We start from the raw sequence: 23,677 nt of genomic DNA on the forward strand, positions 1-23,677 counted from the left end.
GAATCAGTGATTTTATAATCAAGAAGAAAATAATATCAAATCCTTATGGGAAATGAAGTAATTACTTTTTCTGATATTAAGGTTATGCAGCAGAATTGTAACTTTAATAGTTAATAGCTTGATTCCTATTTATATTTTCTATGCTTTGTGTTTCTTAAAAAAATTTTAGAAGCCTACATAGTCCTGAAAACCGGGAATTTTAAGTTGCGCTCCATGTTAAATTGACGCTCACGGCCGAGAGCCACTGAGCTATGTCCGGCCCCCTCTTAAGTGTTAAAACTTAGGCTATTCATTAATTAGGCTAGTGACCTTGTCGGTTAAGCTGTCATTTCCTAGGTCTTATATACCATATTTAAAAAAGACGTTCCTGCTACATAAATACACCTAGCCTAAGTTAGGCTAACTCTTAACCAAAAGTGGTTTCCAGAGGAAAAATCTTAAGTCACAGGCATAATGACGCTAATGTGAACATTGTTTGACGAATAATGCCAAAAACATTAATAAAAACAAGTTCAAAGTCCAGGCCTAGGCTATTCTAGGTAGGCCTATGCCTCAAAAGCCTAATTAATTGTTACTGTAGGATAAATAGGTCTACGTATTATTTTCAGTTAACTTATAAGAGTAAGTTAAATAAGATAATATTATGCACACTCATCAAATTAGACCAATCTAGGCCTACAATTCAATAGGGGTAACTTAGGCCTAACTTAAGTAAATACTAACCTTGAGAACAGTTGTTGAAAATAGTCATAACAAGATGTTGAAGTCGTAAGTTAACATAAAAATGTTATTTCAGCCCACAATTTAATCTTGCAATATCTCAATTAACAAGCTTTCATGATTATTTTGATCAGTTTTATGTGATGTGACAGGTGAGGTGCAGCAGCCAGCAGCCCAGCAACACAGCAGAAGCTGAGTTTGGTTGTTTCTGTTTGGTTTAGGCTACATTTACTACAAGGCCAAATTTCCTTTTGAGGAAGCGTCGAGGCGAACAAAACAAACAGTTATTAAACTGCCTGCCTCCAATTGTCCCAATACTCCCAATTCCAATCCCACCCAAACGCTGCAGCTCCAGGGCGCTGAATTTTTATTTCAGGATTAGTTTTGCCAACAGTGTAAATTGGAGGCTTCTGATTGGCTGAGGGAACACCATTAACGCAACGATAGGCCTACGGTAACGACACTGAGCTAAAATTATAACTCATAAAATTATGAGTTAGAATTATAGCTCAGTGGGTAACGACATCGTCCTCGACGGTCTACTGGATAGCGGATAGCGTGCCCTGCCTGGCTTCCTTGTACAGTACCTTCATAAAAGCGGCTTTTATGAAGGTATACTGTACAAGGTTCGAAACTGAAATAATGATTTACTAGGTGAACCCGTGCGAATTCGCACGAATCAATTATGATATTGTAGCAACGTCGTTAGAAGTTGCGTCGTTGTATCGACATTGGTCTTGAGCTCGATCGTTGGCTATATTCATTCTAAGTTCTTTTTGCTCTTCAGTAGTAGTACCTATTTTAAAGAACGGAGCTCATTATGCTGAAAACTTGCGCGTATGGATTAATATCAACCAAATGTTGAGTCAAAATGTGCATGAGTTCAGTGCTGCAAGAGCCATTAGCTTTGTTTAGCATTCTTTCTTGAACAGCGGTTTCGACGTCGTAGATATAAATTTGGGCATATGTGGGATGCTCCCCTTCTGACGGTTGTAAGGTGCCAATTGAGTGATAAATTGTGTCGTGCACCTTAAACATGAAAGGCCCTCCGCTGTTATGTTCTTCAATTTTAGCTCGAGTGCTGACCATTGCGAGCGCAGAGTTGTACGATCTAATGTTCTCTTTGTAGTTTCTGCTCAAATGATTTCCTCCATTTAGTAGGCTGTAGGCTCTGGATATAATAGCTCTCTCGGTATGGTGATAGATTCACTTTTCCTTTATGGCAGCAGGATGAAAATCTTTCGCCTCGTCCTCTTTGTTATTCATTAAAATGTAGCACACCACATTAAATTTTAATGCCATCTCGCCAAGGGAATGCTGCTGAGTTATTGTATTTGTCAGTGTAATTTTGTAAGTACACGTTGCCACTAACTGTTCCAGCTCCTCGTCTGGGCTCCTTACGTTTTGCATTGCTTTCCGTATGTTGACTCGCCGTGTTCGACCGGCAATATTTCTTTGTCGTCAGGTCCTTGGCATGTTTAAACAGGCATACAACAGCCCTTCAATATACTAAATTATTTATTTTTTTAAGCTCTACAAAACAGTTTAAAAAGTAATTGCAAAATGTTTTGTTTTTAGGGTCAAAAATGGGAAAACCCCATTTTTTACCCCCATAAACCCCCGTTCCCATGGTCCGATTATGCTGGATCGCGAACTCGTTCGAATAAACGTAAGTTTACACGTTTGTACCAAATTTCATCAAAATCGGATCATTTTTGCTCGAGTTATCGCGCTAACGGACACACACACATATGAATTTGAACGGATGGTGTTTTTGGCATCTAGGGACCTCAAATCAAAAAATTAAATCGGTCCTGGGTCCAGGTCTTACCATGAGTACTACGATAATAGCTTATTCCCTAATGGGAAATTCACTAATACAATATAAACGTCGCGAGAGGTTCAAATAATCGAAACGTTTCGATTGTAACATCTCGCAATCGCGCATCGCATCGCTCTCTCCTCTCTAGTCTACTCTACTCTCTAGTACAGTACTCTTCTCTCTCTACTCTAATCTAGTTGAGTTGTTGAGTTGAGTTGAGGTACTGGGTATTGGGGTAATAGTACTACGTTGCTTGTGCATTTTTGAGTGGATTCTGCTTGTATGCTTATTGTTTTTTATTTCGCCATATCATCGTATCCGTTAGCCGGCAATATTTAAAGTAGGCCACTATCGTTCGTTTTACTGCAGTGGAAAGTAAAGTATTTGATTTTGTCCAAATACTTCTTTGACTAGTTTTTCTTTCTGGATTGAGGTTAGATCTCAACCTACACAAACAAAATAACACTGGCGCTAGCATTGACACTTGACACATTGGTGCGATGTTATTTCTGTGGTAAAATTGGTAAAATCTAGCAGTGTGTGATAATATTCAAAGAAAAATTACTAACAAGGTTGCCTAGGACTTTCTTCAACAGGGTAAGTTTGACAGAAGCTCTCAGTTATGTCATTAAAACTTCACCCCTTCACAAAAGTAATTAATTCATTAACGTAGCCTATCATTTCTTGATCAACTAAGTTAACTTACTTATTCCCCCATCAAGACGATTTACTAATATACCAATTTATTGTTTTTGTTAAGTTATTGCTTGTTGCTGTAATATCTGTTAAGCTTATTTTTTTTTTTAAGTGTCATGTTTTGACATGTTGAAGTTTGGACTGCTAGCTTGACTTACCTGTTGCTGAAGCAGGTAAGTTAGGTAAGCTACCACAGGTTTAAAGTAGGTCTTCCCCTGTTATTTATTTTGATGGACCACAACCTGTATACTGTAAACTGTATAGCCTACTGAATGGCTAATAATATCATTTAACCTTTTATCATTTTACTAGGCTAGCTAAAAATTATACTTAACTTACAGTAGGTAGGTAAATTGGGCAAGTAGACTGTTTTTGGTATGGTAATTTAGGTTAAATTCAAATTACCAAGCATAAAACAGAAATTACCTGAACCCAGCTGATCTTAAGTCAGTAACAAAACTGTTAGGCTATCTCGTTCAAAGAAGTGTTCAAGCCATATAAATATAAATTTAAACGTTGAACAAGAAATTTTGGAATTCCTCGATTCTCCAAATCAACTTGATTTATCAATAAAATTGTTCACACCATCTGAAGTAGCTAAAGTAATAAAAGACTTTAAACGGCAAAAAAGCCCCCGATTATGACCTGATAACAGGTAAAGTTTTGAAAGAGCTGCCAAGTAAAGGAATAGTTTACCTTACAGTAGGCCTACTTTTCAATGCAGTTTTACGCCTTGAATACTTCCCATTCCCAATACAGTATAAGGTTTCACAAATTGTTGTTATTCCGAAACCTGGTAAACCTTTAACTCAAGCATCCTCGTATCGGCCTATATCTCTTCTTCCCGTGGTTTCCAAAGTGTTTGAAAAAACTTTTTTTTTAAAGACTCCAAATTATAATTGATGAAAAAGAATAGTTGCCTTCCCATCAGTTTGGATTCCGCCGAAGTCATTCCACCATTGAGCAAGTGCATAGATAGTGAGTAATCAAGGAAGATTTTGAAAATAAACGTTTTTGTTCATCTGCTTTTTTGGACGTAGCCCAGGCGTTTGATAAAGTCTGGCACACAGGATTATTGTTCAAAATCAAAACTTTGCTTCCCCATACGTACTATGGAGTGTTGAAATCGTATTTGTCCAAACGCTTTTTTCAAATTTAATAGGCCTACCACAAGATGTAGTTACAGATGTGCATGAAATTGAATCAGGTGTAGGTACCACAAGGTAGTGTTCTTGGACCTGTTTTGTATATTATTTTCACTTATGACCTTCCAAGTACTCAGGGTATTACAGTCGCAACATTTGCGGACGACACTGCTTTTTTATCATCAAATCAGAACCCTATTCTGGCATCATCAAACCTCCAGGCTGCATTAGACGATTTGTCTCAGTGGCTACAAAATTGGAAAATTGAAGTAGGCCTAAATAAAACAAAATCCGTTCAAGTTACATTTATTATGTCTACAAGAACTTGCCCCCCAGTAACATTGAATAATGTCATGCTTCCACAATCCAACGAAGATAAGTACCTTGGTATGCATCTTGACAGACGACTTACATGGCATTCACACATTTGGAACAAACGACTTCATTTAAATTTGAAAACAAACAAACTAAATTGGCTTATTGGTCGAAATTCAAAATTATCTGTTGAAAATAAATTACTTTTATACAAAATTATAAATTGAAACCTATTTATGGACCTAAAGTATCCAACTCTGGGGAACCACTTCAAACTCAAACATAGATATAGTTCAAAGATTTCAATCCAAAGCACTAAGAAAAATTTTACAAGCACCTTGGTTTGTCACAAATAAAGTTATTCATCAAGATACAAAATTGCCCTATATTAGAGAAGAAATAAAAAAAACGAAGCGAAAAATATCAAAGAAAGCCATCCAAATTTCCTGGGAGTTAACCTCCTCTATCGAGCTACATATAGGCTCAAAAGAGTTAATCCAATAGACCTTCCAAATCGTTTTTAGTTAAACTTTTTATAAGTTTTTTTATGTTATTACACTTGATGGAGTGTAACTAACCCATGTTAAAATTGTCATAAAAATTACTTATTGTTCTAGTATAGAATAGATTGTAAATAAATACTTGTTATTTAAATCTCGTTCATTAGACATTCATGTCATGTCAGATATTTTGATGTTCTTGGTGGAACAAATGATAAATAGGCCTAACTTCTTGATCAGCATTGTACGTGTTATTAAATGTACGGAAAGTAAATAAAAGAAATGTCTTAGGCCTATAACACTTAAAACATATGTTTAAACTTCAGTTACTGTTACTCACAAGACGGTAAATAAGTTTACCTATACCTAAAAGATGGTACATAAGTGGTGATCGATTTCGATTGGACACTCCAATCATCATCAGACCCAATCCAATCATCATCAAGTAGGCAAATGACAATCCCTTATCCTTTCCTGAGAATTAAAAAAAATCTCAACTCTAATTACCTCCCCAGGCATATTAATTAATGATAAAAAAAATACCAACTTACAGTATTACTCTACTAAATTTATAAATTCGAAACGTAAAGTAATTTACTGTAATGTCTACGGAACTAAGATATATCATCATCATTGTATATCATCATTGGATGAGCTAAAACAACTTTTAGGCACATGTTCCTTTATTGGATTTATTGTAACTTTTGGGTTTTGTGATTTGGAAAATGTGGTTTTGACACCATGAAAGCTGAACACGGGTACGGTAGCCTACTAAAATTAACAAAATTTGCTTTAATATTAGGCCTATATTATATTTATATTATATTATTATATTATATTAGCCTATTATTATATATATTTTTTTTTTTTGACGCTAACTTATTGGCATTTTTAAGTAGGCTAACTGAATCAGTCCAATATCTTATTCACTCATTTTAGAATGAACATTGAATGTTTTAGTAGCCTATGTACCGTACCGGTAACATAAACAACTATTCTGGATTGCTCTGCCTTGTGGATAAATATGGTATTCAATGCCTTCAAACCTCAAATTATATGGTTCGATTCCAAGTTAGTAGGCCTAAAGTATGGATAATTTAATAGGCTACACTTAGATCCCATTTTGTCATTAGGTTATCAATAAATGATGACAACTAAGAAAAGCTTGAAGTTGATTTTTGACAGTGTTCCCTTACAGATACATCAATAGTACCAATTACCCTAAAATATCCACAGTTGAAAAGAAATCAATGGACAAGATTGTTTTGATTTTATCTTTTGTATCTAGCAATGGTTGTTTGTCTACAACAGACAAATCATTTTCATTATGCCTATTATGCTAACTGAAAGGGTCTGTGATGGTATGTAAGGGACCTTATTGCCGCCAATGGGATAAGCTTTTAAATACCGTAGTTTAAATCTAGCCAATTGAAAAATATTATTTTCAAAGCATCCCTGCTATTATTTTAAACTCTTTAAAGTTTGTGCAGATTAAAGTAAATCAATTTATGTAATTTTTTTAGACCTCTCAATAAAAATTGTGTTCATTGACTACGCACTTGCTTTATAACCACATCCTTCTTTAATTTAGTCCCCTTTGTATGTAGTCCCCTAACAACCTTGACTAAATTGTATTTCATGGTTTCGCTCAATGCTAAAAATAACATTTGGTCAATATTTGACCACAGATTGTAAATATACCCCATGGTTAAATTTTTAAATGACATATCAATTTATCATATATTGGAATTGTTTCATTCGTTATTTTTTTTGCTAACCCAGTGTTTTTCGTTGTCCATGATAAACATTTTTCAGGCAATTACACACTAACCATAGGTTATTGGCCAAGCAATATGATCTGGAATGGTGAACGCAGCACTCTCAAAGTACCCCCGCTGCAGCAAACCTGCAGACTAAGCTTATTTCCATTCATGCCAAAGTCTATTTAAACCTGGCTGGAATTCCATAAATGTGTGTGTCCATGAAGACAATAACTTGAGTAATTTTTGTCTGATTTTGATAAAATTTGGTATGAAGGTGTAAGGCGGGATAAACTTGAATAAGTTCGTAAACAAGCATGATCGAACCATAGGAACAGGGTTTAACGGGGGGTTTTATGGGGTAAAAACGGGTTTTCTAATTTTTTACCCATAAAACACCAAATTTATCAATTTTTCTCCAGATATTTTTTAAGAGCTTAAAAAAACAAATAATTTAGTACATCAAAGTGTTTTTGTACGGTTATTGATTACCGGTACTGAGAAAATTAAAAAAATTGTTCATTTAAAATTCCCATGTTATTCTTATGGAGAATGCTGTAAAATGTTGTAGTTGGCTTGTTTATGGACATATTTTGATCAAACTTGGCAGACTTAAGGCTATTTTATACTAAGCTATTAATATTTTAGTAAAAAACACACTTTATTAGTTTCCCTGTATCAGCAAACCTAGGTACTTGTTAAACATTTATGGTTACCGGTATTTAATTAAATAACTTCTTGATCAGCATTGTACGTGTTATTAAGTTTACGGAAAGGGTTTAATTGAAAATCAATCCAGGTAAATGGAAATTCACTTAGTCGGCAGGTTTGCTGCAGCGGGGGTATTTTTTAATATGGGGCATTTGGCCATGATAAATTGATTGGAGTTTGTCACAAGGCTAGGAAAAATCAAATTTCCGCCTTACAGCCTTGAAAATGCCCATGTTATCTTCAATACCTTTTTGTAGCTAAAGTTAACAAAAACAGCTGATACAGATGATTTTTACTGTCATCATTTTGATTTACATGTAAACAAAAATAACTATTGGTTAGTTTGGACTAAACTTTTTAAAGAATATTCAGTTTAGTATACATACATATTACTGTTAAATATTTTCAAGGTCAATTTACAAGATTAAGAATAAAACGCGGAAGACCTCCGAAGCTAATATACTATATCCCAATGGGGGAGAAGCTACTATTGTTTGTTAGGAAACAAATTTCTCCTCTTCGCTACAACCGAGCCAGTTCCAACCGGCTCATACATCTCACCAAATGTCTCAAAACCTCGGCCAAGTCGTGCATCGAAGAATAAAAGGAAATAAATAATTAAAGATCTTATGCTACTAACAGAAGCTGCAGCGGTGTGCGCCGTAACTACACGGCACTCCTAGCGGTGGACGCCGGAACATATCTTAACCGCAGCACTGCTATCAGTCTATATTTATCCTATTTGTCTATGGTATCAGCATTAAACTCAAGAGAAAAAATACAACTTTTTTAGTACCTACTGTAGCACACTTTGTGTGCAGATCATTCAATCAGGTTCTATTTGAATTAAAAATTGGCTACAGCTGGGTCATATAGATATATGTCTACCCTAGTACAGAAAAGTTATCCCCCCCCCCCTCAAACCACAACCAAGGCCTCAAGTCAAGGCCCGGACCTTAAACCATTGGCCAGTCCCTGGGTATATCTCCATCAGGAGACAGGTTCCATCATACAGAGTATAAAAACCATTAATGATTTAATGGATTTGCCAGAAGTATACTAACTATGATTCCTCAAAGGTGTCTTCAGTAACATTTTAGGATGATAGCCTAGATTGAGACTCCACTATCAAACAATTAGGTTTTGGTGAAAAGTTAAATCTGAATCATCAACTGATAAGCCTCATGATGGATGTGCTTATCAGTCTAGTCTGAGCGAGATTACAGTGTTCCACTTGTAATAGGAACTTTATTGCTAGTATCAGTCCAACATCACTTTTCATAATGCCTCTCTTCACCAAGCTATAAAATGTTTACTGTCCCCTTCAAGTTGTATTCCTTAAGTTTATAATTTGTGTGTTTTAAGTATAACATTTTAAATAAACCTATGTTTGACACGCTTTAAAACTCCATAACACCCTGTTCCTATCACCTGATTATCGAACACAATCACGCCACATTTTATCAAGTTCTAACCAAAACTGCCCGAGTAGTCAAGTTACCAGACCCACGTGTACAAATTGGAATGAATATGGGTTTTCGCCTCTGCGGATATCAAAATGAAATATCTCCATCGCAGCAAACCTGCAGACTAAGCATGTTTCAATTTGAATTGGATTTTAACTAAAATATTTCCATGGAAAAATCCTATTTATTCCCCATAGAGATCAAATTAGATTGAGTACTGGTACCTATTTAGGTTTGCTGCTACGATATAGGGAAAAAATGTATCCCCACTTGGTTTTAAGTTTATGACAGTGATTTTGAATAGTGCAAGATGTTTAAATTACTCATCCTTTAGAAAAGCCTGAAGCCATCTTGTGATATGTGTTCATTCAAATTGGTGACATTTATGTCTGATTATGTCAGCTAAATGTTTCTCTATCTAATAGTTTAAGACGGTTTTTACGATTTGTGCTTTGTTAGGATATTAAAGGACAAAAAATTGTTTAGGCCTAAGTTTGGTTTATTTTGTTGAAATATTTTGTAATTATAATGAGAAGCGAATAATTTACTGTAGTAAACAGCAAAACATCTTCTGGATAGACCAAACAAAACTGAACTTAGATAGTTATCAGCTGATCCGTAAGGGCGATAAAGATAAATTTATGAAAAGACTATACCCTAGCTTTGCAATGGGAAGAAAAATCAGTTTCATAATCATTGACATAGATTTAGAATAAATAATCTATGATTAAGTCTTAGATTAAAGTACCAGGAGACCCAGAGCTAGGATTGAATTGAACATTAAATTTATTAGATAAGTTATCTCTCTAAATTAAAGATATTTATTATGTATGTTAATCGGTGGTGTGACAACAGGACTGAATTTGACCTGGTCCGTTCTGGGTCCGCAGGCGCAGCCATGCGGATAATTTCAGGGGTGCGACATTAGGACTGAGGGAGATCTCCCTCACCGCGTCGGTTTCTTCCCGTTCTCCCGCGGCCAGCACCCTTCTTCCTACCCTCACAGACACAGGCAAGAGAACTAATCACCTAATGGAGTCGTTCACTAGGTCGCTGAGAACGCATCACCTCATGGAATCGTTCACCTAATTGCTGCGTCGTGTTTTTGAGAGAACTCGACAGTGCAGCATATTCTTTCCAGTTCAAAACTAAAATGTTTAATCACTCTAACAGTTGTTATATCCATTAAATAATGAATAAAATATAGGCTCTATTATTTAGTAAGTTACATAATGTATAGTGAATGGAAAAACGAGGAGTAAATTAAAAAAGCTGTTTAGTTGTACACTGTCTTAAATATTAAAAAAAAAAAATTGGCTATTATTTTCCGAATTCGTTTAGCTCTTCTACCCGACCGATTTTCATGATTGAGGTCTCAAATTGAAGGTATGCACGCACAGATTTGCCATCAAGCATTGGCATATAATTATCTATAGTCTCACTCGGTCTATACGTAAACGAAATTTGCTCTCCATGTATTTCTTATAGGAGTAAAATTTGGGTTCTCTTTGCCGAGTTCTAGCTCTTCTACCCGACCGATTTTCATGATTGAGGTATCAAACTGAAGAAATGCACGCACAGATTTGCCATCAAGCATCGGCATATAATTATCTATTATTCCACTCGGCCTACACGTAAACAAAATTGCTTCCCTTATATTTTTTTTGGGAGTTAATTTAGGGTTTTCTTTTCCGAGTTCGTTTGGCTCTTCTACACGACCGATTTTCATGATTGAGGTCTCAAAATGAAGGCATGCTCGCCAATAATTGACAAATATTTACCTACTGTATTACTCGACAAAAAACATAATTTGATATATTTTTGAGTTCTTACTACAATTTATGATGTATTTCACGAGTTACTATACAATCCTATATATTTTAGTCTAAGAACCTCCAGTGAAATACCGCCTTTCATTTAAGCTATTATTTATTCAAATCGGACGAGTTTAAAGCAAACGTAAGGTGAACAACCAACAGAAATATTATTTTCCAAAAGGGTTTTCTATGATTAAAATCAATAGCTCCAGTATTGTGCATGTTTTTGTACATATTTAAAACTAAAAATAATGAGTAAATTATAGGCTTTAATTTGAGCTATTGATCGTTTGAATCAGTTAAGCTCAAGATACTGTGTTACTCAATCAAAAATCATAAATTTGATTATATCTCGGATATTATATCTATCTTAACGCTGCGGAGCAGCATGGGTCCTCTAGTTTACTATTATTTATAAAATCGTTACTTGCATTAAAACCAGCTCAGTTTGAACAAACAAATACATTTAAATAGGGTATACAGTTTACCCAAAGACACTTTAAACTTTCACTTTACACTTTTCAGCCGGGGTATTTTACATGTAGACCTAATGTGAATTTAGGCTTTTCATATTAGTAAATTTATGAAAATTTAATGTTCGTCATGGCAATATATACGTTTAAAAATAGTTAAAGATATGAAAGTAAAACCTAAAATTAAACTAAAGTAATTATTAGGTTGTTAGTTAATTTTGTAGTACAGTGTTAAATTGTACTACTGTATTGATATAAGGAGTAAAGGTGTTGTTGACGTTAAGTCGTATTAACTGGGTTTATTTATTTAAATAATGCCAACTTTAAATATTTGGTACAACTTTCAAGCATAGAACTCACTACTGTGGACATACACCAACAACGCTCTGATTTTCGTTTCAGTACAGTGTGGTATTGTTAGTTTGTGGAACGCATCTCACGAACTCCCTGGATTGCGGCAAATGCAGCTCATAGAATTAAAATTTGATGTCATAGGGTTTGTTGTGGACGGATACTGATCTGTTATTTTCTGTGAACATATTTCAGAAAGTTCATTGGCATTGGTGTTGTAGTACATAAATTATTTCTCAGTAATCCATTACATACGACCTAATAGCTGGAAGGTCCAGATTACAGAACATTGGGAACTATGAACAGAGGAAAGGGAATGTGTGACCCTTCCTGGAATTCCTAGCTCGACGCAGACGTTTCTCTTTGTTAACTATGCATCAGGTGAACGGGATGTTGGTAAATAATAGAAAATCTCAATAACTAACGGTACCAAATGTTGTCATGGTGAAGTGTTGTTTAAGAAATAAAACATTTCTTTACTGACACTAATATATTTCAATCCTCCAGCAGTGTTTGCTAAACAGAGGATGAGGATACTGTCCATTACATTGCTAGAACTTAAGTAAAAAAATATTTATACTACTTGAATTTACATGCTACATCAGTGACACACTTTTGTCATTTATATATTTAGATAAAAAGATACATTTATGATATTATACGTTCCAAACAAATTAAAATATTGTAATTTTAAATTTCATGTAGTTTCCTGCTTCAACGCGAGGTCCGATATAAATTGTCGTTTTCATTCGTTTATGGTTTTCAATTTCGATAACTTGAGTGGAGTGATTGATTACATCATCTTTGAGTTGACTCTTTCAAGTCATCGGAAATTATTACTGTTATTCATTTTGAAATAATGCCTGAAATACTTTGCAATGCTCGAATACGAGCAACAGAAGCACTATTTTAAAATAATAGTTGTTAGCGCTGCAACGCGCACCCGTAGAGTATTATAGGCCTACATCGATGCGCGCACCGGGTAACTGCTAGTAATACATAAATATTTAAAAAAAAACTGTATGGATCATAAACATAAATAAATGGTGTCGCTTGCCGAAATGTAATAGTAATTTTCATTACCCTACACACGAAAGTACCTACACTTTTTGAGGTCGATTCACACATAACAGTTACGACACGTCACAGTTCAGATATATCAGTCACGTCACAGTTAGCCAAAATATTCTTTAATGGATTTTCTATTGCTTTATATACACTCATCCGGCGCAAATCCGTCAGTCGCTCTCTCGGCGTCCGTCAGTCAATTCCAGATTTCTTTCTACCGACATTTTTGGTTTTCGGCCTCCTGTCGGACTTGTTTGAGTTGAGATTAGAAAAATAGTGGGGTTTTTCATTTAAATTACCGAGTTTGTATTTTAAGTACTGTTTGTAACAATGGACAAGATTTAGGATGAGATTTTGATAGAATATTAAGTTTTAATTTACCATTTTTCACTGTAAAAATAGTAACGCAAGTCCGACTGAAACCAAATGAATGACCCTGACAATCCACAACACATTAATTTATGTTACAGTCGATGGTAAAATTACTCGTTCCTATACTCTATACTTATATAATTTGACTGAGAAATTTTGGATTCAACTGAGACTGAACTGTGACTGGTCTGTGGTGGAACTGTGACGGAACTGATATAAATGAACTAAGAAAATACAGTAGGTTATTTCCGCTACTGCAGCAAAATTACATAACGTTAACTTTCTGTGCATTTGTGGTGCACGGAACGTACAATGAATACAGACCTTATAAGGTCTGTATTCATTGGAACGTAACCGGTATGGGATTTTGCTGTGCAGACCCCATATTGAATAAACAAAGGTATTCGTATTGTTTACAAGTTTTTCGATATCGTAATGAAAAATAATGTTAAATACTCATCTGAAAAGTGCCATTGCGGGTTCGAAAGCTTTTTCCAAACAAATAAATCTGGCTAATAATTATCATAAAATTTGGTAACTTATGGATGATAAGCATAAACAAATGACGGAACTGAACGAATCTTATACTAACTAGCAACACCGGGGGTGTTAGAAACTCTTTGCCATATCCTCATAATTGCTTGTTTCCTCTATGACATTTGTATTTGGAACTAGCAGAGTACCCGTCCTTCGTACGGGGTTGGCATATAAGTATCAAATGCTTATAGCAGTTATGAGTGAGGACATGGTTTAAGAAATTTCGGTTCTTTTTGAAGTTCGTTCGCTACGCTCACTCACCTTTAGGTTGGAGCTCGTTCGCTGCGCTCACTTTCCTTCAGGTTAGCTAGTTCGCTACGCTCACTTGCCTTCAGGTTAGCTCGTTCGCTACGCTCACTCGCCTCCAGGTTGAAGTTCGTTCGCTACGCTCACTCACCTTTTGCTGTTGTCATAAATGTAAAAGAAATAATAGTGCTAGTTCTGCACCCTGTTGGTAATCCTTGTAACTTTAATGCTATTGAACATCACAGAACAGAACCAACTTGTTTAATTGAAACAGCTGTTAAGATTCAATAATTTCATTTCTCATAAGGTTAACATGGGAAACTCCAGAGCCACTGGGGCGGAGCCCGAAAGGATTTTTGGGATAAAAATATGCCTATATGTTAATCGGGAATGTGAGCTATCATCATGCCAAATTTCAGCCCGATCCGACCAGTAGTTTTCGCGTTTACTTTTCCCATACACACACACAGACACCACCTCTTTTAGCGAATTTCCCATATAGGGAATAAGCTATTACCGTAGTACTCATGGTAAGACCTGGATGCGGGACCAATTTTTTTTTCGTTTTGAGGTCCCTAGAGGCCAAAAACACCATCCGTTCAAATTCATATATATATATATATATATATATATATATATATTTATATATATATATATATATATATATGTCCGTCAGCACGATAACTCGAGCAAAAATGATCCGATTTGGATGAAATTTGGTACAAACGTGTAAACGTACGTTTATTCGAACGAGTTCGCGATCCAGCATGATCGGACCATGGGAACGGGGGTTTACAGGGGGTTTTATGGGGTAAAAATAGGTTTTTCCTATTTTTGACCCAAAAAACATAAAATTTAGCAATTTCTTTCCAAACCATTTTGTAGAGCTTAAAAAAACAAATAATTTAGTATATTGAAGCGTTATTATGCGCCTAATAGTTACGGAGAAAATTCCAAAAAATTGTAAATTTAAAATTCCCAAGTTATTCTTATGGAGAATAAGTAAACTGTTGTAGTTTGCTTGTTTGTGAACATATTTTGATCAAATTTGGAAAATGTTTTTATTTCTCACTACCTATTCACATTTTACAAAAAAAAAAGTTTTACCCTCCCTGATGCAGCAAACCTAAGTACTTGTTAAACTAATTCTATTTAAATCAAGAATAAAATGTTATATTTTTAAGTAGACATTTCAGTGTAAATCCAATCAGTCAAATGGAAATTCGCTTAGTCTGCAGGTTTGCTGCGGCGGGGGTATTTTTATAATAGTATAGATGATTTAACTAACATCTGTTATATTCTTTGTTTTTTTTAAATATACACAATTACAGTCTACTTAAAGCCCTTTAATTATTTTACCCACGACCGTTTTTTAAAAGTAACCATTTCAGTTTAGTTCTCAGAATTGAAAAGTTTCACTTAACAGCTGTTTACTTTCATAACAGCATATTTCATTTCATAACAGCATAGTTTTTCTCATAACAACACGGGTAACGGACCAATGAGATTCAAGGATTGAGAGAAAAGAAGTAAAATTGTAATGTTTCGAACGTCAACTAATCAGCTGATCAGGATTTTATTCGTTGTAACAATTGACGTACAACACTTTGTTTTAGTAAATACACTTGTTAGTAAGCGTATTTTTAAACATAAAATCATAAAGGTCTCAATGTAATATTTCAATGAGTGCATCGTCATTACTTTTACACCATCCTAGGTAGCCTAAATAAGTGTTTACAATCTGAGTTAACAAAGCGGACTTTTGAATCAAGTCAAGTGGTACGGTTGAATTTCGTATCTAAATAAAATGGGCGATCAAACAACCATTTTACGGCATTTTAAAGGAACCAAAATTGTCTCTTCTGAATCTTGATCTCGTTGCGAGGCACTGGAATAGCGGCTAAATTATATTAATAAAGACGAATGCTAACAAGTGAACGATTCCATGAGCCGATCCGTTCACTATCCCACTATTTCACTATGTGTCCGGGGGTAGGGTGATGGGAATAAGGCAGGGAGAACGGGGAGATTCCATTCAGTCCTAATGTCGCACCCTCGCATTATGCCGCACGACTGCCCCAGAGGGCTCTGGCTGGCCCAGGTCAAATTCAGTCCTGTTGTCGCTTTACCATGTTAATCAATGTGACCACATTTTAGATGATACAAAGAAAACATTTTAATACATCTTTATAAATACCCTACTTAGATTGCTATACAAATTACCTGTAACAGCTGTTTTATTAACTGCACTAACAAAGAGGTATTGACAATAACAAGGGTACTTTAAAGGGTTATAGGGTGGAAACTAGATTTTTCGCAGCCTTGTGACCAAATCCAATCGGTTTCTCGTGGCCAAATACCCAATAATAAACAAAATTTTAATCCTCAGAAGAAAATAAAATTTTGTCCGTACACACACTTTATTTTAGATTATAGGATAGGATTATAGGATAGGATAGGATTATAGGATAGGATAGGATTATAGGATAGGATAGGATTATAGGATACTAGCAGAGGACCCGTCCTTCGTCCGGGGTTGATGTATGTTTAAATGGTGCTTTTTGAAATATGACATGAAAAAAAGAGTAAAATAAGATTAAATTCCAATAAATGTAGGATACCTATCAAAAAATATTAACTTACTAATTACCGGTACATAAAAAAAAAATTCAAACAATAAAACAAATTAAAAACTCAAAGATTTTACTTACTTTTAAAATGATAAAATCAAACATAGACAAACAATAATTTACAACATCTGGTTAATATTACGGGTTGAATTAAATTAAACATGTGATCTTGTTTCTAAAAAGCATTGCTCATACTAAGCATTGATTATCAAATATCTCATTATATACTATGTGAACAAAAAAAAAACATTAACACTCTTACTACTAAAACAAACAGAAACATACTAAGCCCTACTATTTATAACTCCTACTATTCATGTACCAAAGGCAAGTGCATATAAAACTTAGTTTTTTATTGTTCTTTTTAAATTGAAATATTTGTATATTTATACCCCTAGCTTAGAATTAGGAAATTTAATGTCATTCAAACAATGTTTATGTCAAGGGTCGGTTAAGTTAAGCGACTTGAAAATATACATGTAATGACCATGGAAAGCTCGTAAAAAGTTATTCATTATTAGAATAGAATGTGAAATCTACAGGAAGTGTCAAAAGTTATACCAGTAGCTACCTCTGGATTATAAAACATCATAACTAATCTATGGGTAGTAATTAGTAATATGAAATTTTTATTTAAAAATGTGTGAAAAGGCAAATGGTGTGAACAATATTTCTCTCAAAATGGCAAAAATATACAATTAATTATCTCCTTGAGAAAAAAGTTTCAATTTTTAAGGTGTGCGTGCCCTACTCTAAACACAATTTAATTCTTCAAAAATGTTAAAATGATTCAAGTAAATGTGACTTTATAATTTTACAATTTTTTATACCAAAATCTGTCAATACAATCATTTACATTAGCGAAATTTTAAATAATTAATTGTGGTTAGATACAGCAACAGATAATTATACAATCTCACTTATTTCATAAAACCAATAATCAATGAACCATCAAATATAAGAATAAATAAACATGTCACATGATTGTAGAGAATGTTATACAGTATGCCTATTTATAAACCAGCTGTGGAATTGTGAATTAATGTGGTTTGATAGTTCAGCTTATTTACATTTGGGTGGCATAGCAAATTGTAAACATTGTGTGTGTTTTAATGGCAGCCATGGAGACCAATCAATATTTACTTTTAAAATCCTCAACTCAGAACTTTTAAAGCCAAAGGGGCAAAGCCCACGGTCAGTATTAAAGTGTGAATAGTCCTATAATGGTCCTTGGTATGGTCGCTATATTTTTGTAAAATTTAAGCCCAGTCAGTTCAGTAGTTTATGTGCCTATTAGTAACACACATAGGCCTACAGACAGACACCACGGGAATGTTGCTGGAAGTCAACAGTCCCGGAAGATCAAATAATTTATACCTGTGCCGCTAGGTCAAAAACTACAATGTTTGCAGTGTCTGTAGATCAAAAATCCCAGTAAGTCAAATAATACAGTCCGAGCTAAAAACGTGGTCTATGTTAAAGCAATTGACTTATTGGGAATTTGACCTAATGCAACAGCAGTTTTAATATAACGAAATACGGTAAAATACAAGTTCAGTTTCGCTGAGTCAACAGTGCCGGAAGATCAAAAGCAATAAAAGTGAACGTCGATTCAGTGTAAAGTAGACCTCCTGCAACGCTTACTACACCAACAAAACTCGGTTTTAGTTACTTCATGTTTTGTCATAATTAGAATAGAGCTAAAATTATCATATTTGGTACATAGCTTAGCTATTGATGCTTCTTGCCAACTGTTTGGTCAACACTGTAAATAGGTATAGTTTATGTAATAAAAAGCCTTTCGTCAAAATTTGTGGCATGAAATACACGCAAGGACGATCTGAAAATTTCTGGTTATTATATACGTTTGTAAAAGGAGATCCATTTAATTTTAGAACTATTTTATGAGTTATAATGTAGTCTACACATAAACTGTGTAAATGTATTACGCCTCGGAAGGGTTGAAACCTGTCCAAACTATCATAAATATATTATTAAAACGTAAATGGGGGTTTTTCACATTCTGAATCAACCAGTCGACGGATTTTCATTATTTTTGTGTTGACAGAAAGATAATTTTAAGAACTAGGGAATGTCAAAGCCATATTTATAATTAAGGGTCCCAGTTTTTTTAGAAATTAAGTTTTAATTTTTAAAAAGTCTAGCAGCCTACGCTAACCTTCTAAGCTAGCTTTTAGTACAATATAATTTGCTTAACATAACAGATGTAAACATTCAGCATTTGTGACACAAATTCAGCATTTGGAAACAAATTTAAAGACATATTTAGAGTTGACTTATTTATACTATGTGTAATGCTGACCATTGATACATTGATACAAAAGTAAATTAGTCTTAGAATTGCATCTACATTCCTTAAAGACTATAAAATAAAAAAGTTGTCCACTTTTCAAGTTTGCCGCCATTTTTTAAATAATATAATTCATATTTTTAATGAATTTTATGGTCTTTTTGGAATGTGGATGCAATTGTAAGACTTTTTTACTCTTCGCATTTTTGCAATAAACTTACTTGTTTAGGAGCTACATAATGTAAAATGTACACCGGAAGTCATTTTTCCATAGGCTGTAACTCCTAAACGAGTGGGTTTATCGAAAAAATGTCAAGGGTAAAAAAGTTTTTAAATTGCCTATTCTATCCGAAAACATGGTTAAATATAGGGTGTTCTATAAGAAATTTCAAATTTGGCCACCATTTTGGAAAATGGCGGCTGAGTTAAAAAAAGCTAAAATCACATTTTAAACTGCCACAAAAAATAAAGGAATGTCCCCCGTTTTAAGTTTTCTCTAATTCTTACCGTTTCCGATATCCCAATGGTGGCCTCCTTGAGTTGATCACCCTGTATAGCCTATATTTATTTATTTAAATATTTTCCCGGGGGGAATACCAGGACCCCCCTCCTTTTGGGGTGTATTCCATACCCCCCAGGCCCCCGGTGACCCCCCAAAATATTTGTCTAGGACCGCCCTTGTCTTCTTTACCTATAAAACACATTGGATACAGTCTTTCTTTACTGATCACGTAATGCGTGATTTTCTATAAAGTCTTGGAAAAATAAAAGGTAAAATAGATAGAATACAGGTGTACTGTATGTGGTTTACACACAAATATTCATCAAACTGTGTGATAGTTTGTTATAGCAATGAACAATTTGAGAGTATCGTATTGTTTAAGTCGATGGAAAATCTCTGTTGATCCTGTTTTACAAGCAAACCAAAAATATACAGTAGTCACCACTCTATGCGACATATTCTAACCAGAAAATTGTATTCGTATGATTCTAAAAGCATTGGTAGGATTGCAAAGTACTACACAAACATCATTTCAAGGGTAATAACAGTCACAATTTCCGCTGACTTTAAAAGAGTCGACTAAACTATTATACTAATGGACACACAACTAAATGGAACAACTAATGAAAATTCACACGATGTACATTCGTTCGATATAAGCATTGAGTATACACGTCAGTACATACGTGTATAAGTTTACCCAATGATATAAGCAACGGTTCTTGCAATTTATTGCTTATTGTTTTTTAGAGTTGTTTTCGGACTTACTCTGTTTTCGGATTTACTCACACTCGTATAAGGTTTTCCACGTTTGTCATTGATAATGTAGCCATGTTGCTTTGAAATGGCGACCATACAAATGTATGCATTTTAAGCCAAGTATGAATGGAGATGAGTGTGGGATGAGTGGAGCGATCTTGTTGTCCTGTTTGTGACTAAGGCCGACATAATCCTTAGACACAGCTGTTAATTAATAGTGCATACAGTCAATTAATAGCAGCAGAGGTCAAGTTTGGTATCAAATTAAAGGTTTTATTCATAAAAATACATTGCCGCAAACCCAAACTCAAACGATGATGATGATAATAATGTTAATGATGTCGCTAAAACGTATCGTTTGAAATTTAACAGCTGAAAATAAGTGAAATAGAAGAGGTTTTGGTTAAATCCATGAAATTGTAATTGGATACTAGTAAATACTAGTGCACTTGTTGCTACGTCCCCCCTTCGGTTTCATGTATTCCTCTCAATCAGTTCAAACCTAGGAGGATTAAACATTAATGTTACCTAATTAATGTTAAATCCTCCTAGATTCAAACCTGAAACACCCAGATCGAAACTCGCCTGTCGTTATTTTACCATCGCCTTTTTTAAAATATATTTTTCAAAAAAGAAAGATTATATTGATTTACTTTGGATTTTAAAAATGTTAACGTTTTATTTTGTTAAAGATTTATGGTGATACGTAAATATTGTGGTGTAGTAAAGTATATTATATTGTAGTTATGTGTTAAATTTTGAAATTTTAGGGTGAATCGAGATGAATCTTTTTTTTATAACATGGGTCTCTCCTACCTTAACATACATACCAATTTTCATAAACATCGGTTGGAAAAGTGCAAAGATAAATATTTGTATGTAAAAAATACAAAATGGCGGATATCTGGTTAACGAAACGATTTCGGAAAAAATGTTATCCTTGATTTTCTGTTTATTTTGACCCAAGGAATTACTAGGTAAAGTATCTCCCCGCTTATTTTTAACACCCTGTTTATGATGTATTCTTATAAGTGAAAAATGTAAGCTGGTAATACAGAAAGATGTTTTATAAATAATATGAATGTACTGGTGATCTGTATATTCATCTTTTTCTTGTTCTTAGAACTGTAAATTATAAGTCCACTCAGCAGTCTTTCGCATCGTACGATGTAGTTCTTTCCATGCGTTGCGAAATGCTACATTTGCCGTCCACTTCAACCCAAGTTATCTATTGAACCACTGATTGTAAAAAATTCAAAAAAATATATTTTACGCATCACACTTTTGGCTACAACTTATCCACAGACAAAACCTCTCTAACCCAAAAACAAAAACAAATCTCGCATGCTAACTTTTTCATGTTAGAAATCACGATTTAAAACTATTTCACCATACATATAAATTTTTATTAATTAGATCGGTAAATAGTTTAAAGTTCCAACAAAATAGTCATCGAGTAGGACTAACCAAGAAGCTCTGTGCCAATTTTCAAAATTTTAGCACAAATTTAAGTACACCAAAACGCGAAATTATTGAAGTCATGCGTCGAGAGGACTATCGTTCTTTTTAACAGATTATACTTTTGACCCTCCGGCACTGTTGACTCAGCGAAACTGAACTTATATTTTATCTTATTTCGTTATATTAAAACTGCTGTTGCATTAGGTCAAATTCCCAATAAGTCAATTGCTTCAACATAGACAACGTTTTTAGCTCGGACTGTACTATTTGATTTACTGGGATTTTTGATCTACAGACACTGCAAACATTGTAGTTTTTGACCTAGCGGCACAGGTATAAATTATTTGACCTTCCGGGACTGTTGCCTTTCTGCAACGCGTCCGACACCACTATATTTTTATATAATAGTAAAGACTAGCTGTGTGCCCGTTCTACGCACGGGGATCTTATATAGGACCGACTAGCTGTGTGCCCGTTCTACGCACGGGGATCTTATATAGTAGTCAGTTGAAACCTTCTTATATTAAGAACAGCAGTTGGTTTGCATATTTTCAGATATGCTGGCAAAACTATTATATATACACCTTCGCAAATACAGTATCTATCTGACAGTTTCAAGCCAAAACAAACGCTTCGCAATTAAATGTCATGTCACCCCATATGTTAGTCCATTATGTTAAATCCAATGATTAAACTAAAAAAGCCTTATAGGCCTACTATGAGAAATAGATCAATGAGTCATAGCCCTAAGGTAGGCCTATAGTTGAAAGTTACTTTCCACAATGGTTAAAAGTATTTAAAGTACTACCTCAACCTCACCAATTAACACTTTATTCGTTTATAGTTAGCAACTAAAGTACATTCGACCAATTAAATGCGTTAATCAAGTCCCAAGGTTATTGATTTCTTGGTTTTGAATTTTCTCGTAAAAAGATATCGGCAATCAAAGTTATTTCCCATTAATTGCTTTATTCCTAAACAACTTTTAATGTAGGCCTAAACTTATTGGTGTCAGTTTGAAAAAAAAAACAACCTTATACAAACAACTTTTTGTTATTAAATAGATTACGTATTCTCTAAACAATGATTGGTTTATCTATTAACATTAGAAAGAAATGTGACAAAAATCACACAATGCTGGGTTTTTGGACGTTTGTAATTTTATTTCTTAAGTAGGGAGGCCGTGTATTCTAGGGAAAAGTACCGGTGTCAAGGATCGTCGTCAAAAAAGTTGTTATGAATAATTGGGTAGGCGTAAGTACCCAAGAGATGGGCTATGGGGCTATTGGCTGTATGGTCCAGCGATTGCATCACACGGTGAGTAGGAACAGAAAGTAACACATTGGAAAAGCGAGTTTAGCATTATCCTTAAACCGTAAACCTCTGTTAATCACCCACTGCAGTTGATTACTTTACACTTTACACAACCGCCATTGAAGTGCCGTAAATGAGTGGAAACCTTGTTTGTAAGCTATTGGCGACCGTCATTAATACATTTAAGTTTCCCAGCCCTATACAACACGTATTCCACGTATTCGAGGTCTTCTTTTTTTGGTTATCTAACCTCAAGAACAATTTTATACACAAAGAATATCTTGGTTCCTGACCTGGATGACTCCTAGTTATGTAATTTCATTTACGGTTACACTATATTATTCCACTTGCGATTAATTAAATCCGTTATGTAAGAAAAACGTTTTTAATCTCACTTGGTTAGGATTTGCCTTCAAAATGTGATCGGAAATGGTTGTGGTATTTGTAAACAACATTTGTAAACATTTCAGTGACAGCTAGAAAAAATAATCTTGATCCGAACAGCTGTTCGTTATTTCATAGATGATTATGTGATAAAAATTTGACGAAAACTTGACAAAAATGGCACAAAACTGCATTTTTGAACGTCCGTAATTTTATTTACAAAGTAGTGAGGCCATATTTTAATGGCTAAAGACACTCTCGCTAATCCAGCGAATACATTAAAATGACTTGGATCGTGATAGGTACTCTCGTATTCC

At 34.5% G+C, this 23,677-nt stretch overlaps 2 protein-coding genes across 3 annotated transcripts in view; one reads left to right on the top strand and one right to left on the bottom strand.

Moving 5' to 3' along the window:
- Positions 1–977, bottom strand: part of LOC128990680 (ring canal kelch homolog) — a 44,172-nt gene extending 43,195 nt beyond the window's left edge. The window contains exon 1 of one of the 2 annotated variants that reach the window (XM_054413189.1): positions 724–977. The gene's annotated coding sequence lies outside the window, so the exon portion shown is untranslated. The remainder of the gene's footprint in view (positions 1–723) is intronic. The other variant, XM_054413190.1, reaches the window with a different exon arrangement.
- A 1,797-nt stretch (positions 978–2,774) lies between these two features.
- LOC128988794 (dual 3',5'-cyclic-AMP and -GMP phosphodiesterase 11-like) overlaps positions 2,775–23,677 on the top strand; it is a 136,981-nt gene continuing 116,078 nt past the window's right edge. Inside the window, exon 1 of the mRNA XM_054410444.1 lies at positions 2,775–3,139. The gene's annotated coding sequence lies outside the window, so the exon portion shown is untranslated. The remainder of the gene's footprint in view (positions 3,140–23,677) is intronic.

This window comes from Macrosteles quadrilineatus, unplaced genomic scaffold (genome assembly GCF_028750875.1).
Source record: "Macrosteles quadrilineatus isolate MER2022 unplaced genomic scaffold, UCM_ALF_1.0 Scaffold_3__2_contigs__length_128488019, whole genome shotgun sequence".
Lineage (NCBI taxonomy): Eukaryota > Metazoa > Arthropoda > Insecta > Hemiptera > Cicadellidae > Macrosteles > Macrosteles quadrilineatus.